The sequence below is a fragment of the Chiloscyllium plagiosum genome, unplaced genomic scaffold (assembly GCF_037043375.1).
Source record: "Chiloscyllium plagiosum isolate Xiang-an unplaced genomic scaffold, Cpla_swu_hap1 HiC_scaffold_9, whole genome shotgun sequence".
Taxonomy (NCBI): Eukaryota; Metazoa; Chordata; class Chondrichthyes; order Orectolobiformes; family Hemiscylliidae; genus Chiloscyllium; species Chiloscyllium plagiosum.
The window spans coordinates 91,505,719-91,521,074 of NW_028270147.1; positions in this window are offsets into that span (position 1 = coordinate 91,505,719).

The following is a 15,356-nucleotide window of genomic DNA, read 5'->3' on the forward strand; positions in this document are numbered from 1 at the left end:
TATTTTACCCGTAGGTCTAAATTTGTAGTTGCAAAACTTTGTGTGCATTGCTGCACATCACAGACATTCTGGAGACCTTGGCTCCTCCAGATCGATGCTAGCACCCGAAGACATCATCAGCTTGCCAATGAGTTGTTAAATTACACACCTGAGGGGGATTCAAGATGGTAGTGTTGTGGGGAAAATCACCAGCCTCAGAGTCAGAGTAAGGGTTCAACGACAGAGTTTATTGTACAAGGAAATATCAGAGTTCCAGGGAGAGTAGGGCGGCACGGTGGCACAGTGGTTAGCACTGTTGCCTCACAGCGCCAGAGACCCAGTTCAATTCTCACCTCAGGCGACTCTCTGTGTGGAGTTTACACACTCTCCCCATGTCTGCGTGGGTTTCCTCTGGTTCTCCCACAATCCTAAAAAATGTGCAGGTTAGGTAAATTGGCCACGCTAAATTGTCCGTAGTGTTAGGTGAAGGGGTAAATATAGGGGAATGGGTCTGGGTGAGTTGCGCTTCGGAGGGTCGATGTGGACTTGTTGGGCCAAAGGGCCTGTTTCCACACTGTAAGTAATCTAAACAGAAAGACACCAACAGCACAGTGGTCAGTTGCACGTCTTCTCTCAACCCGGAGCACATGTCAAGATACTTTTATACATTTTGTAATATAATAGGTCAGTGATGAGGTTATTGTCTCTGTAACATGGTTTGTTTATTGTAAACATTGCAGAATCATTAATAGTTTCGGTGCAGTCATTGTCAGTTCCGGCACAGCTTTTGTTAATTTCAGTGCGGTTGTTGTCAGTTTCAGTGTAGACATTGTCAGTTTCAATGTCTGCGCAGAAGTTCATTGCTATAGTAATAGGCGCTAATCGCTCTTCCTGAGAAGGATGATTACTGCAACCCTGGCTATTATGACTCTATATTGAGTTCTTATCAGACTGCTAGCATTTCTATCAAAAGTGTTGGCTGGACCCAGACACTTCGGCTGGCAGTATATGCTACTCATGTGTATTCTCTACCCACCTAAAATTAATCATTTAGGCTGTGAGTACATTGTGCAGATCCGATGGCTTTGATTCACAAGGGCTCTAGGATTATGTTCTTTCAGGACTTCGCAGTGGTGGTGTTTTGGAAAAGGAAGTCGTTTGATGATATCAAGAGAAGACGAAGGGAACTCAGAATTCATATTCTTTAAGGTACCCAGCAGTGCTCCGCATTGCTTTCAGTGTCTGTGTTTGCTCTGCTGTCTTTTACCATATTGTGGTCTGGCGGCCATCTTGTGTGTCAAGTGGCCAACTTATAGCTCAGCAGCCATCTTGTGTGTCCGTGTGGCTAGTGTCACCCTGCCCCATGCCATCTCCCACTTCAGCGGTGATCTGAAAAGTCTGCTTTGCTGGGCTCAGCATCACAGCACAAGCAAAGTTGTGCTCTAACCCACCCCATCTAAGCCATTTACTTAAAATTCAACACTAAAGTAATTATTGAATCTTTAATAATCCCATCTTGTTGAGTGGACATGACAAAGCATGGGCAAAGATTGAGTAAATCCCAAGGGATACCTGCCAGAAGCATCGAGCCTGCCCGTGGCCGTGGCTGTGACCCCATGTACTAGTTTGTTAGATCCAATCACTCACATGGCCCTGGTAGCAGAATTGACAAAGTTGTGTGAAATGATTGAAACCACGATTGAAGAAAAGTTCAACAATGGTTGGGACAACTCTCAGCTGTGCTCCAAAAACATGAGCAGCAACTTGAAAGCCTTCCGAAGAGAACAGATGATATCGAGCGCCGAACCACAATGGCAGAGACCGTGATTGATTTCTCTAAGGAGCAGATCCAAGCCCTTGAAAAACCGGTCCGTACCTTAAATGAACAAATTGACGACGTCAAGAATAGGGGCAGGAGGAAGATTATTTGTATCGTTGGTCGGCCAGAGGGGACGGAAGGCAGTCAGCCAGTGAGTTGTTTTGAGAACTGGCTCCTGCGGTTCCTTTGCTTAGAGGCTGAGGCGAGGCAGGTGAAGATTGAGATTCAGTGGATTATGGCACGCACGTCAGATTCGAACCAATGCTCTCACCCTGTCCTTGTGCAATTTTAAAGCTACGGGGACAAGCAAAGAGTTATGGAAGCCTCCAGAACCCACAGGAAAGATCCGATGGCTTTGATTCACAAGGGTTCTAGGATTATGTTCTTTCAGGACTTCTCAATGGCGGTGTTTTGGAAAAGGAAGTCGTTTGATGATATCAAGAAAAGACGAAGGGAACTCAGAATTCATATTCTTTAAGGTACCCAGCAGTGCTCTGTATTGCTTTCAATGGATCCACGCACTCATTTGCCCCTTCAAAAAAAGCAAAAAACTTTATGGATACATTAAAGTAGGCTGGATAGATATAGATATCATGATTTTTTTTTCTTAAAGAAAGTTTGTTGGATTTTTCTGGTATGAGCCAGTGTTAAATTACAGTTGGGGATGGGTAGAGTATTCACTTTTAATGTCTTCACTAACATTACTATTTTCTCTCTTGTTTGCTTGTATCTGGGGTGAGGGTCAAGCTGGAGGGAGTTATGAAAGTGGTTGTGATGGCTAAATGCCTATCCAAGGGAAGTTCAAGCCCGGTTTTTGTGTTTAATTGTCCTTGTTGCCATATTGATAGCGGGGCAGAAGATAAGGTATTGGGATATGTAAGTGCCTCCAGTGGGCGGGGGGGGGGGGGTGGTGTAAACACCCCTATTGAGTGCCATCTGTGCTTTGTATTTTGTTTCAATTTTTGGTTCTTTGTGTACATAGTTTTCGAAAGTTTTAAGTGTTTATTAGTTGCAACAGTTTTTGTTTGTGTAGTTTTTAGACTCTATGAGTCTTTTTTCATTGATGCTCAGCGATTTGTAATTTGAGTTCTTTCTCTCTTGAGTTCAAATTTTGTTACAGAGTGCTGTGGCTAATGCTATGCTTAAATAGTATACCTGGAACATTAAGGAGAGCCATTTGCCAGTCAAGAGGAAAAAAGTTCTTTCTTGTCTTAAAAAGGAGAGGGTGGATATTGCCCTATTGCAGGAGACTCACCTTGATGACATGGATCATTTGAAATTATAGCAGGGTGGGTTTGATCAGGTTTATTTCTCGTCTTTTAATACTAGGAGTAGGGAAGTGGCCATACTTATTAAGAAGAATTTCCCATTTAAATTACTTGATTGTAGTAAAGACATTCACGGAAGGTTCATAATCCTCAAAGTCTTGATATATGGGGAAGAACATGGTATTTTGAATGTTTATTGCCCCCAGCACACCCCCTTAAATTCCTGGTAGATGCATTTTCCAAATTGAGTAATCTTGCATCGCGGCACATTATCACAGGGGAAGATTTCAACTGTCTAATGGATCGCATGGTAGACAGAGTGCCCAAAGGACCCCCAATAGCTTCTTTGCAATCTAAGCAACTAGTGGATTTGTGTGCAGAACTAGGGTTGGTGGATGTCTAGAGGCGACTCCACCCCACAGATAAGGATTTACTTTCTTCTCTAACACTCACAAATGCCACACTAGGATTGATCTGTTCCTTACCCTTGCAGCACTCCTAGATTTGGTGGCATCCTGCACAACTGTGAATATTACCATCTGTGATCATGCAGCAGTATACTTATTGGTTAAGATTAAGGGCAATATAACAGGTTCGAGACACTGGCGAATGAATCCTTTCATTCTTAAGGATAGTAAATTCATTGAGTATTTCTCTAATGAATTCACATCTTTCTTAGCCATTAATTCAGATTCAGCCAATAACGTATCCATTCTTTGAGAAACTGCTAAGACTTATGCTAGGGAGATAATTATTTCTTACTCTGCCAGTAGGAGGTGGCAGAAGGGAGAGCAGCAATGCTTGCTTGAGACATGGCTGGAGGCAGTTGAGAGAGCACCCTTTGAGAGACCCTCAGTGGCTAAGCTACAGAGGATCACAGCACTTCGGTCTACATTGAATTCCATGCTCACGCAGACAGCCAAGAAGGAACTTGCTTTTGCAAAACAAAGTTTCTTTGAGCATGGCGTTAGGCCGGGTAAGTAATTAGAATATCTTGCCAGGAAAAAGAGCACCCCCTAAGCCATTACCTCAATTGAGGAAGGGACTGGGAACCTTACATGCAATTCTAAAAAGACTAATGCAGCATTTCAGAGATTTTATTCCGAATTATATCAGGCTGAGCATTGTGAAGATAGATGGGTTAAAATTGAGTAATTTTTTCAAGAACTTGGATCTTCTGGTAACCCCTGAACAAGCATCTTGCCTTAACGCACCTTTGTCAGTGCAGGAAGCGCAAGAGGCTGTGGAGCAGCTTCAGAGTGGAAAGGCGCCCTTCCTAGTGAATTTTATAAAGAATTTACAAACACATTGTCGGGGCTGATGATCAATCACTCGTACAGTCACAACCACCTCCCACCATCCTTAAGAGAGGCTAATATTTCTCTTATTCTTCAGAAAGGGAAGACCCCGGAGGATTGTACTGCTTATCAGCCCTTGTCACTTTTAAATATTGATTTCAAACTCCTGGCTAAGATCCTTGCATTAAGGTTGGAAATTGTGCTGCCTTCCATTGTCAAAGAGGACCAGATGGGCTTTATAAAGGGCAGCAGATCTTCCAACAATGTAAGATTACACAATATGATTCAAGTGTCTCAGCAACAATCTGTATAGGGATTAGTGATTTCTCTAGATGCAGAGGAGGCATTTGATTGGGTTGAGTGGTCGTATCTCTTCTATACTTTAGAACGGTTTGGTCTAGGTGAAGCTTTTATTAAGTGGGTGAGTGCCCTTTATAGTGACCCTCTGGCCACGGTTCTCACCAATGGTGTGCAATCCAGGAATTTTAATATTTTTCAGGGCAGTCGACAAGGTTGCCCCCTTTCGTTGTTGCTGTTTACATTGATGATTGAACCATTGGCGGAGGCCATCCGTGGGGACCCCAAAATATCTGCTCCAGAAGTGGGAACAAAGTCACATAAGATTACATCGTATGAAGATTATGTTCTCATCTTTGGTTCTCAGCAGTTTTGGTACCTCATGTGATACAATGTATCAATTCATTTGGCACTTTTTTGGGCTATAAGATTAATTTTACAAAATTAGGGAGGTCTTAGGGAAATACCTGACGCTGAGGGCAAATCCCAATTTCCTTTTAAATAGTTACTCCTGTCTTTGATCAGTTATTAAGGTGCACTTTGTCCACTTGTTTGACAAAATTAAACAAGACCTTCGAAGCTGGGAGGCACTTCCAATATCCTGGCTAGGCCAGATAGCCCTTATTAAAATGAATAATAAGCTTGCTATACCCCATGCAAATGCTTCCTTTGATCTTTCCCAGACAGACATTCAGGAGACTTAATGACTGGTTCAGATCTTTTATTTGGCACCATAAGCAGCCCCTTATCAAACTAACCAAATTACAACTGCCCCACAGATTGGGGTTTAGATCTCCCAGATATTAAAACTACCAATTAAGCTTTCTTTTATCTTACATGAATGACTGGGCCTGCGGGGACTCGGTGTGAATATGGTTAGACATTGAAGCTTTGAGGAGAAAGTGAGGTCTGCAGATGCTGGAGATCAGAGCTGAAAATGTGTTGCTGGAAAAGCGCAGCAGGTCAGGCAGCATCCAGGGAACAGGAGAATCGACGTTTCGGGCATAAGCCCTTCTTCAGGAATTGAAGCTTCTCAGACAAGGTGCCCCTTATTAGTCTGCTGTTCTTAGACAAAATGAGGGCAGTTACGGAGTATTGTCATAACCCAAGAATTATCAATACTGTTAAAACATGGAGGGCATTGTGACACAACGAGGGCAATATAACCAAAACCTCATTTCTTACTCCTATAATTAGTATACCAGGTTTCTAACCGTGGATAATGGCAGCTAGGGGTATGTCTTGCTTGGGTGACTTATTTGAGGGAGAAACAATGATCAAATAACTTGCAAGTATGGACTATCCAGTGAAGACCTTTTCCGCTTTTTTCAGATTAGGGAGTTTATTCAAAAAGAACTGCACTTTTAGATTAGATTACCTGCAGTATGGAAACAGGCCATTTGGCCCAACATGTCCATACCAACCCTCTGAAGAGAAACCCACCCAGACCCATTCCCCTACCCTATGTTTACCCCTTACTAATGCACTTAACACTTCGTGCAATTTAGCATGACCAATTTACCTGACCTGCACATCTTTGGATTGTGGGAAGAAACTGGAGCACCCAAAGGAAACCCATGCAGACACAGCGAGAATGTGCAAACTCCACACAGACAGTTGCCCAAGGTGGGAATTTAACTCAGGTCTCTGGCGCGGTGAGACAGCAGTGTTAGCCACTGTGACACCCTGCCACCCTAACTTTTAATCGACCTTTACAGATCTGACACAGAGAAGAAGGAGCATACTCTCTGTCAGCACTCTTTATCATCTGTTGGAAAGTGGCCCCTCGGACGAGACTGACCAGCTTTGTGAGGTGTGGGAGAGAGAGTTGGGGTTGAGATCTCCTCTGAGACATGGGAAGATATTTGGGGAAATGCAAGAACGATTTTGATCTGTGATAGACCTATGCCATGCAGTTGAAGATTATTCATAGGGTCCACCTGCCCCCAGGTCACCTCTCAAAATTCAAAGTGGAAGTATCCTCATGTCCCAAAGGAGAATGGCTTCAGGCACTCTTACTCATTGCTTGTGGTCCTGCCACAGGCTTCGTACATACTGGAGTGCTGTGGTAGGAGTGATAGAGAGGACTTTTGGTATCAAATTGGAGGTGGACTCAGTCTGTCTTCCTCTGGGCCTGCCCAGGGTACCTTACTAAGATGTGCATAGGAAAAAAACTTTTCAATATCCTTACTTTTTGTGCATGGAAATGTATTCTGTTATGTTGGGTGTCTGAAAACACCCTGGGTCAGTCGTGTTGGTGCAAGCTGGTCATGGAGCATAGCTCTTTGGACTTTCTCACAAGTATGGTGCACTAAAAAACTAAGGATTTCTATAAGACATGGCAGCCCTTTTTGGATTACCTAGATACAGACCTATCTGCCACTCTAATAAGGGCGTTTATATAGCCATGACAATCTTGTCAAATGAATCTAATATCCTGAGAGGAAGAACTATGAACGTATGAATGTGTATTAGTTAATGCTCTCGAAGATCGAGAGCTATTGTTTTGTTGTGCTAAGCAGTATTTTTTATTATTTATTTTTCTTTTTCTTCTATCCGTTTATTTATCTTGTTGTTTTGTACGTATATGTACATGAGTGTAGTTTTGCTCAGTTTGTATGGGTATTTGAGTTTTGTTGTTGGTTTATTGTAATTTAAAAAAAAAATCTATTTTTCAATAAAACATTTTTAAAAAAGAATACACAACTAGTTAGCATAGCATTCATTGTGTCATTCTGGGTCTCGTTGCTTGTGTTGTTTATGCGTACTCTAATTGGGATTTTGTGGTCTCCAAATAGCCAGCCAGTTGGTCTGCTTTGATGTTAGAATAAATTAAGGAAAGTGGATTGTCAAACATTGTGGCAGATGCCTGAAAATTTTTTGTATTCCCATATAAAGTTCTTGTTGCAATTATGCACTGTTGAAGTGGAAGTCTTGCAATTGATAAATATCCTTGGGTGATTTATGGGTTGAAAATTGTGATGCTGGAAAAACACAGCAGGCCAGGCAGCATCCGAGGAGCAGGAGAATCGACGTTTTGGGCATCAGCCCTTCTTCAGGAATGATTTATGGGTGCCTTAATTATAACATTATTGCATTCAATGATATCTGCAGGGAGGTTCGCTAATGCTACTCAGGAGGATTTAAACTAGAGTGGCAAGGGGCTGGGAACCAGAGCAGCAGGTCAGCAAGTGGAGGGATTGAGGGGCAGGTAGATACAGGGTTAGGACCAGTAAGCCAGAAAGGAAAGATAAACAGAAACAAGTAATGAACATGATGATATTAATGGGCTTAAGTATGTTTATTTCAAAGCAAGGAGTATTATGGGTAAAGCAGTAGAGCTTAGAACCTGGATCAGTACATGGCTCTATGATGTTGTCGCCATTACAGAGACTTGGTTGAGAGAGGGACAGGACTGGCTGCTCAACTTTCCAGGGTTTTGTTGTTCTAGCTGGGATAGAGAGGAAGGTAAAAGAAGTGGAGGAGTTGCATTACTAATCAGGGAGAGTGTCACATCTGCACTCACAGAGGACATACTGTAGTGCGCAACCAGTGAGGCAACATGGGTAGAGCTCAAACATAATTATGCATGCAGTCACACTGATAGGATTACACTATAGCGCTCCCTCCCACCCCCGACAGCCACCAAGATATTGAGGAACAAACATGTAGGCAAATATTATGGAAAGGTGCAATAACAACAGGGTTGTCATAGTGGGTGACTTTAACTTACCTAGTATTGACTGGGACTCCCTTAGAGCAAGAGGCTTAGTTGGACAGAATTTGTTAAGTGCATCCAAGAGAATTTCTTGAAGCAGTATATGAATAGTCCAACTAAAGGAGGGGCCATACTGGGCCTTCTTTTGGCTAATGAACCTGGCTAGGTGATTGAACTTTAGGTGGGAGAGCACTTTGGAAACAGTGATCACAACTCCTTATAGTTTTCAGATAACTATGCATAAGGATAAGTCAGGACCTTGCGGGAAGGTGCTAAATTGGTTAAGGGCACATTGCGTCAGTATTAGATAAGAGATAGGGAGTGTTAATTGGCAGGAGTTGTTATCAGGCAAGTCCACATTCGATATGTGGGAGTTGTTTAATGAGCTACTGATCAGAGTTCAGGACCGACATGTTCAGGTAAAGGAGAAAGGACAAGGGTTGCAAGGTAAGGGATCTTTGGATAACAAGTCAAAAGGGAAAAAGAAGCATATATAAGATTTAGGAAGGTAAAATTGGACAGGGTAAGGAATATAAAGAAAGCAGGAAAGAATTCAAGCAGGGAATTAGGAGAGCAAGAAGGGGTCATGAAATGACTTTGGCAAATAGTGTTAAAGAGAATGCCAAGGCATTCTATACATATATTAAAAACAAGAGGATTACCAAGGAGAAGGTAGGATTACTCAAGTATAAAAGAGGGAAACTGTGCTTGGAGGCAAAGGACGTGGGGGAGATCCTAAATGTGTACTTTGTATCAGTATTCACCTCGGTGAAGGATACAGAGGATACTGTGATTAGTATAGAGCATCCTAATATGCTAGTGCATTTTGAAATCAAGAAAGATGTGGTGTTGGGTCTCTTGAAGAGCATTAAGATGGATAAATTACCAGGGCTCAATACTATCTACACTAGGTTATTGAGAGAGGCAAGAGAGGAGATTGCTGGAGCCTTGACCAATATCCTTGTATCTGGATTAGTGGTGCTGAAAGAGCACAGCAGTTCAGGCAGCATCCGAGGAGCAATTCCAGCACCACTAATCCAGAATCTGGTTTCCAGCATCTGCAGTCATTGTTTTTACCAACATTCTTGTATCCTCGCTTGCCACTGGAGAGGTCCCAGAGAACTAGCAAGTAGCTAACATTGTTCCTATGTTTAAGAAGGGAAATGGGGTTGATCCAGGAAACTATAGTCTCATATTAGTGGTTGGAAAGTTATTGGAGAGAATTCTTAGATTAGGATTTACACACATTTGGAAAAGCATGCCCTAATTAGGGACAGTTAGCCTGGCTTTGTGCAGGGCAAGTCATGTCTTACTAACTTGATTAAATTTTTTGAGGTGGTGATGAAGGTGATCGATGATGGTAGAGCAGTGGATGTGGTTTAGATGGATTTTAGTAAGGCTGTTGACAAGGTCCCTCACGGTAGGGTCATCCAGAAGATTAAGATGGATGGGATCCATGGTGACTTAGCCGCATGGATTCAGAATTGGCTTTCCCATAGAAGACAGAGGGTACTACAGTAGGGGGTGGCACGGTGGCTTAGTGGTTAGCACTGCTGCCTCACAGCACCAGGGACCCGAGTTCGATTCCAGCCTCTGTTTGTGTGGAGTTTGCACATTCTCCCTGTGTCTGTGTGAGTTTCCTCTGGGTGCTCCTGTTTCCTCCCACAGTTCAAAGATGTGTAGGTTAGGTGAATTGGCTATGCTAAATTGTGCATAGTGTTCAGCGATGTGTTAGTTAGAGGTAAAATGTACAGTAATAGGATAGGGTAATGGGTTTGGGTGGGATACTCTTCAGAAGGTTGGTGTGGACTTGCTGGGCTGAAGGGCCTGTTTCCACACTGTAGGGATTCTATAGCATGATAGGGTGTTTTTCTGGCTGGAGGTCCACATGGGGACCTCTGTTGTTTGTGATATACATAAATAACTTGGATGAAAATGTAAATGGGCGGGTTAGTAAGTTTGCAGATGACACAAGGATTGGTGGAGTTGTGGATAGTGTAGAAGGTTATCAAAGGATATAGATCAGTTACAGATAAGGATGGAGAAATGGCAGATGGAGTTTAATCCAGGTTAAGTGTGAGCTACTGCACTTTGGGAGATCAAATGCCAGGACCCTGAACAGCATTAATGTGCAGAGGGATCTTGGGATTCAAGTCCATAGCTCCCATAAAGTCACCACACAAGTAGATAGGGTGGTTAAAAAAAGGCATAATAAAGGCTTTGGTTGGGAAATTGAGTATAAGAGTCAGATGTCATGTTGCAGCTTTTGGTTAAGCCACTCTTAGAGCATTGCATTCAAGAGATTGGGGAGACATTTATCAGGATTAGATGGTATGAGCTATAAGGAGAGGCTAGAAAAACTCAGGTTGTTTTCTTTGAAGCGACAGAGGCTGAAGGGAGACTTGATAGAAGTCTATAAAATTATGAGATGCATAGATACAGTTGATGGTCAGAAACTTTTTCCCAGAGTTGTAATGTCTAATATTAGACATCATGCATTTAAGGTGAGAGGGGGAAAGTTCAAAGGAGATGTGAGGGGCAAGTTCTTTTATACATAGAGTGTTAGAAGTCTGGAACGCACTGCTAGGGGTGGTGGTGGAGGCAGATACCATAGGGCGTTTAAGGTACTTTTAGATAAACACATAAATATGCAAGAAATGGAGGGACATGAAGCAAAGATACGCAGAAGGGATTTGTTTAATTTGGTATCATGTTTGGCACAACATCGTGGGCCATTTCCTGTGTTATACAGTTCGATGTTCTATGCACCTGTTGGAAGCCAGCATATCCACAAACACGCAAACCCGTTTGTTTTGACTAGCATAATCACATCAAACATTAACATAGGTTAGTTTTCAGGGCCACCAATTACAAAAAACAAAGAACAAAGAAAATTTACAGCCCAGGAACAGGACCTTTGGCCCTCCAAGCCTGTGCCAATCCAAATCCACTGTCTACACCTATCGCCAATTCCTAAGGATCTGTATCCCTCTGCTCCCCATATACTCATGCATCTGTCCAGACACATCTTAAATGAATCTACCGTGCCTGCCTCTACTACCTCTGCTGGCAACACTTTCTAGGCACCTAGCTCCCTCTGTGTAAAGTACTTTCCACGTGTATCCCCCTTAAACTTTTCTCCTCTCACTTTGAATGCGTGACCTCTCATTATTGAATCCCTGACCCTGAGAAAAAGCTTATCTCTTCCACCTTGTCTATACCCTTCATGATTTTGTAGACCTCAATCAGATCCCCCCTCAACCTCCTTTTTTGTAATGAAAACAATCCTAATCGAATTAACCTTTTTTCATAGCTAGCACCTTCCATACCAGGCAACATCCTTGTAAAATTTTCAATCATCTGTCCTTTTGTGAGCTGCTGGCTGGAAGATCCTTGAAAGGATCAAAATGGAAAGTTGATGAGGACAATAGTGACTTTGACAATCACAAGTATAAATGATCACCAAATCTATTTAGCAGCAAGTCCTGTTCCAGCAGACTGCATATGTCTGTCAGCATCTTCAATCCCAAATACAATTATAATAAAACAATCTTTTATGTTTATCTGATACAATAGGATCTGGAAAACAGCTCAGTTTACTGTCCCATTCACAAAATGTGGAGGTGCTATTGTTGGACTGGGGTGGACAAAGTCAAAAATCACACTGGCTTATAGTCCAATATGTTTATTTGAAGCCTTGTTCCTTCTTTAGGCAGCTAGTGAGAGAGAATACATTGGACACAGAATTTATAAGTAGAAGATCAAATCATATAGGATGAGAATGTATTGAACAACCTAGATGGCTGTTAATTCTTTCATCAGATAGAATGGAGATGCAGGTTTTGATTGATTAATATATAAATCCATAAATTTATTTCAGTCACTGCTCCGAGATAATTTAAGGTTTTATCAGTGTAAAAGAGGTGACATCTCAGGTCAAACAATGCATTTTAGGTGTGAGGCCTTGATTAGAGTTTGTCTGTGTCTTAACCTGGAGTCAGACTGGTTCTATTTCCAAGCTTGTGGTTTCAAATAAACCCATTCAAAAGACAACACCTCCAACACTGCAGCACTCCCTCGTGCCAGCTAAGATTTCACATTCAGTCGCTAGCATGAGGCCTTGACAAAGTGGACAGGAAAGAAGCTATTCCCATTGGAGGAAGGGTCAAAAACAATTTAAGGTGCTTGGCAAACAATCAAAGGTGGCATAAAGAAATTATTTTTATGCAGTTAGTGATCATGATCTGGAATGCACTACCTGAGAGTCTAGTAGGGGCAGATTCAATTATGCTGGCATGAGGCTTAAATTCACAATTGTTTTGTCTTCTTAGAAGGTCCAACATGGTTAAGGATGACTTGCACACCAAAAATTAGTTCTCAGGTGACTGATAAGTCTCATGCACAACCTATTGTAATGTAAACTGTGGGATTTATACCTCTAGTTTTTAATGTTAATTGCCACAAATGTGAATTTCTAGGGCTGAGCTAGTAACTGGTGAGTTTTTTTTCTTTCTGAAGTTAATAATTAACTTGCAGGTATTTCTAAAATCTTTTAAAAACAGTTTTTGAAGCCTGGTTATAGAGTGAATAGTATTTTGGTGCACTAATGGGCTTTTGTTTGCAACACATTATGGTAAATAATGGGGCCTCAAAGGTTTGTTAGAGTGTTCTGGAATCTATATTTCTTTAATCTGGGGGAGATGACTTGAATGAGAGAGAAAAACTGTAAGTTTCACTTTCAACTTTGGGTAGTTTTTTAGTCCTGTGAAGATCTTGGAACAGAATTGCTGTATATTGACGTATGTATGCAGTGAGAAAGATATGGTGAGTTAGGTCCTTAAAGTGGAGAGTTGGTGTTGGCTCTAGACCAGGTAATTTAAGTTAGGTGCGGTGAAACTTAAGTCTATGACAGCTCTAGAAAGTAGCTGTCATAGTTCCAGTTTAAAAGTTGAATTCCTGTGACTTAAACCTACCAAGGTGTTAGGTACAGGGATATTGTTGTATTATATGAGTGATGTTTCAAACAATATACCACAGGTGTTTTGGGAACCATACAAATTCTGTTTGGTTTCTTTTCAATTTATAAAGGAGTGTTTTAAGATTAATATGATTATATTTAGTTACCATATTTTTAAAATTTTTGCATTTGTATCATATTTAGATTGTTTGGAATATTCTACTTTATCTACATTCTTATTGCAAAATAAAACTTTTGTTAAAACAAAACCTGCAGCATTGCATGCTTATTTTTCAATGAGTGACCACTATTAAAACCAAAACAAAATATTATCTTTCACATTAATTACTGGGATCTGACTTGTCTGGTAATACTACCTGCTGGGATTATAACACTACAGTCTCTCTCTCTTTCTCTCACACACACACAGTGGAGGTTGATATCTCAGGTTGCTGTCGACAATGAGATTCAAGGCATTTGGATTCGCCTGAATGCTTTCCTCCACTTCAGAGGGTCCCAGGTCTCCATTGGGTTGTTGCATCTTTTCAAGAAAGCTTCGAGGTTGTCCTTGAAGTGTTTACTTCCTGGGGCATGTTTGTCTTGTTGAAGTTCCAAGTGGAGCACTTGTTTACAGATTCTCATGCCAGGCTTACGGACAATGTAGTCCACCTGGCAGAGCCAATTGAGGGGTGATTAATACATCAATGTTGGGAATGTTAGCCTAAGCAAGAACACTGACATTAGTGTGTCTATCCTATCAATGAATTTGCAAGATTTTGCAGGGGTTGTACTGGTGTTATTTCACCAGGGCTTTGAGATATCTAAACCATTTGGAAGGTTTGACTTGGATATGAGAGTACAACCCACTGAGCCACAGCTAACACCTCAATAGAGGCAGCAATCAACAAATAACTTTTCTGAAAATGGTAAAGGCAGTTATTTCTTTCTATAGATAAAAATAACCTGCTGAGTTAAATAATAAGGTCAGTTAGTCTTCTCTAAAGAATTATGCAATGTGACGTAAATTGAGGATGAAGGCACTTAGCATTTCTGGATAACAAAATAGATGTCAACATTGGAATAGCAATAATAAATAAATTAATCCCAGATATGCTGTACAAAACTTAACAGATGCTTTAAATGTGGCTCTAAATATCAACATGGGATGAATTGTGTGGAAAGTGGGTTTATAAAGCAACGCATGAGTCAAAATCCAGAAGTAATATTGGCAAAACTGAGGAAATTTGTACTACCAAATGCCTTAGTCTGGTAGTAGATATAATAATTGTAGATCAGCGAGTTTTGAGAAGATTTGTAGCTCAGGTTGAGGTTCTGGATTTAGGTTTGCTCGCTGAGCTGGAAGGTTCGTTTTCAGACATTTCGGCACCATACTAGGTAACATCTTCAGTGAGTCTCTGGCTTCATCCGGAGGCTCACTGAAGATGTTACCTAGTATGTTGATGCAATGTCTGAAAACTAACCTTCCAGTTCAGTGAGCAAACTTACATCCATAATTTTAGATTAATTTATTTGTAATGTGTTAGGCAGTGGTTGCACCTTTATAGTGTGTGCAACAAATTGGTTAAAATATTATTTAAATTCACTTAAGTAAGAATTGCAGTAATATCAGAGCATATGAAGAGTCCACTTGCTCAATATTAAGGATGACAAAATATTGAAATCCCTAAAAGGAGGATGATTCCATGCAAATTAACAGAAGTAAACAATTTTATTAATATTGATGTAGTCTGTCACAAAATAGCCTTGCTGATGAGCATTCTTTCCATGAAAAAGACTCAAATGACATGTGAGGCATGGAACATGATGAAACAATTGTTTTTGCAAAATTAATGGATCTGCAGTATACCCAAGTGGGGAATTATTGCACCTCTTAACAAAACCTGAAATTTCTAATCACGGAATGTTAAAGTAGTTTTGGTGGCATTATTTCATAGAAAAGAATTCATAGAACCCATACAGTGTGAAAACAGGCCATTTGGCACAACAAGTCCATACCAAT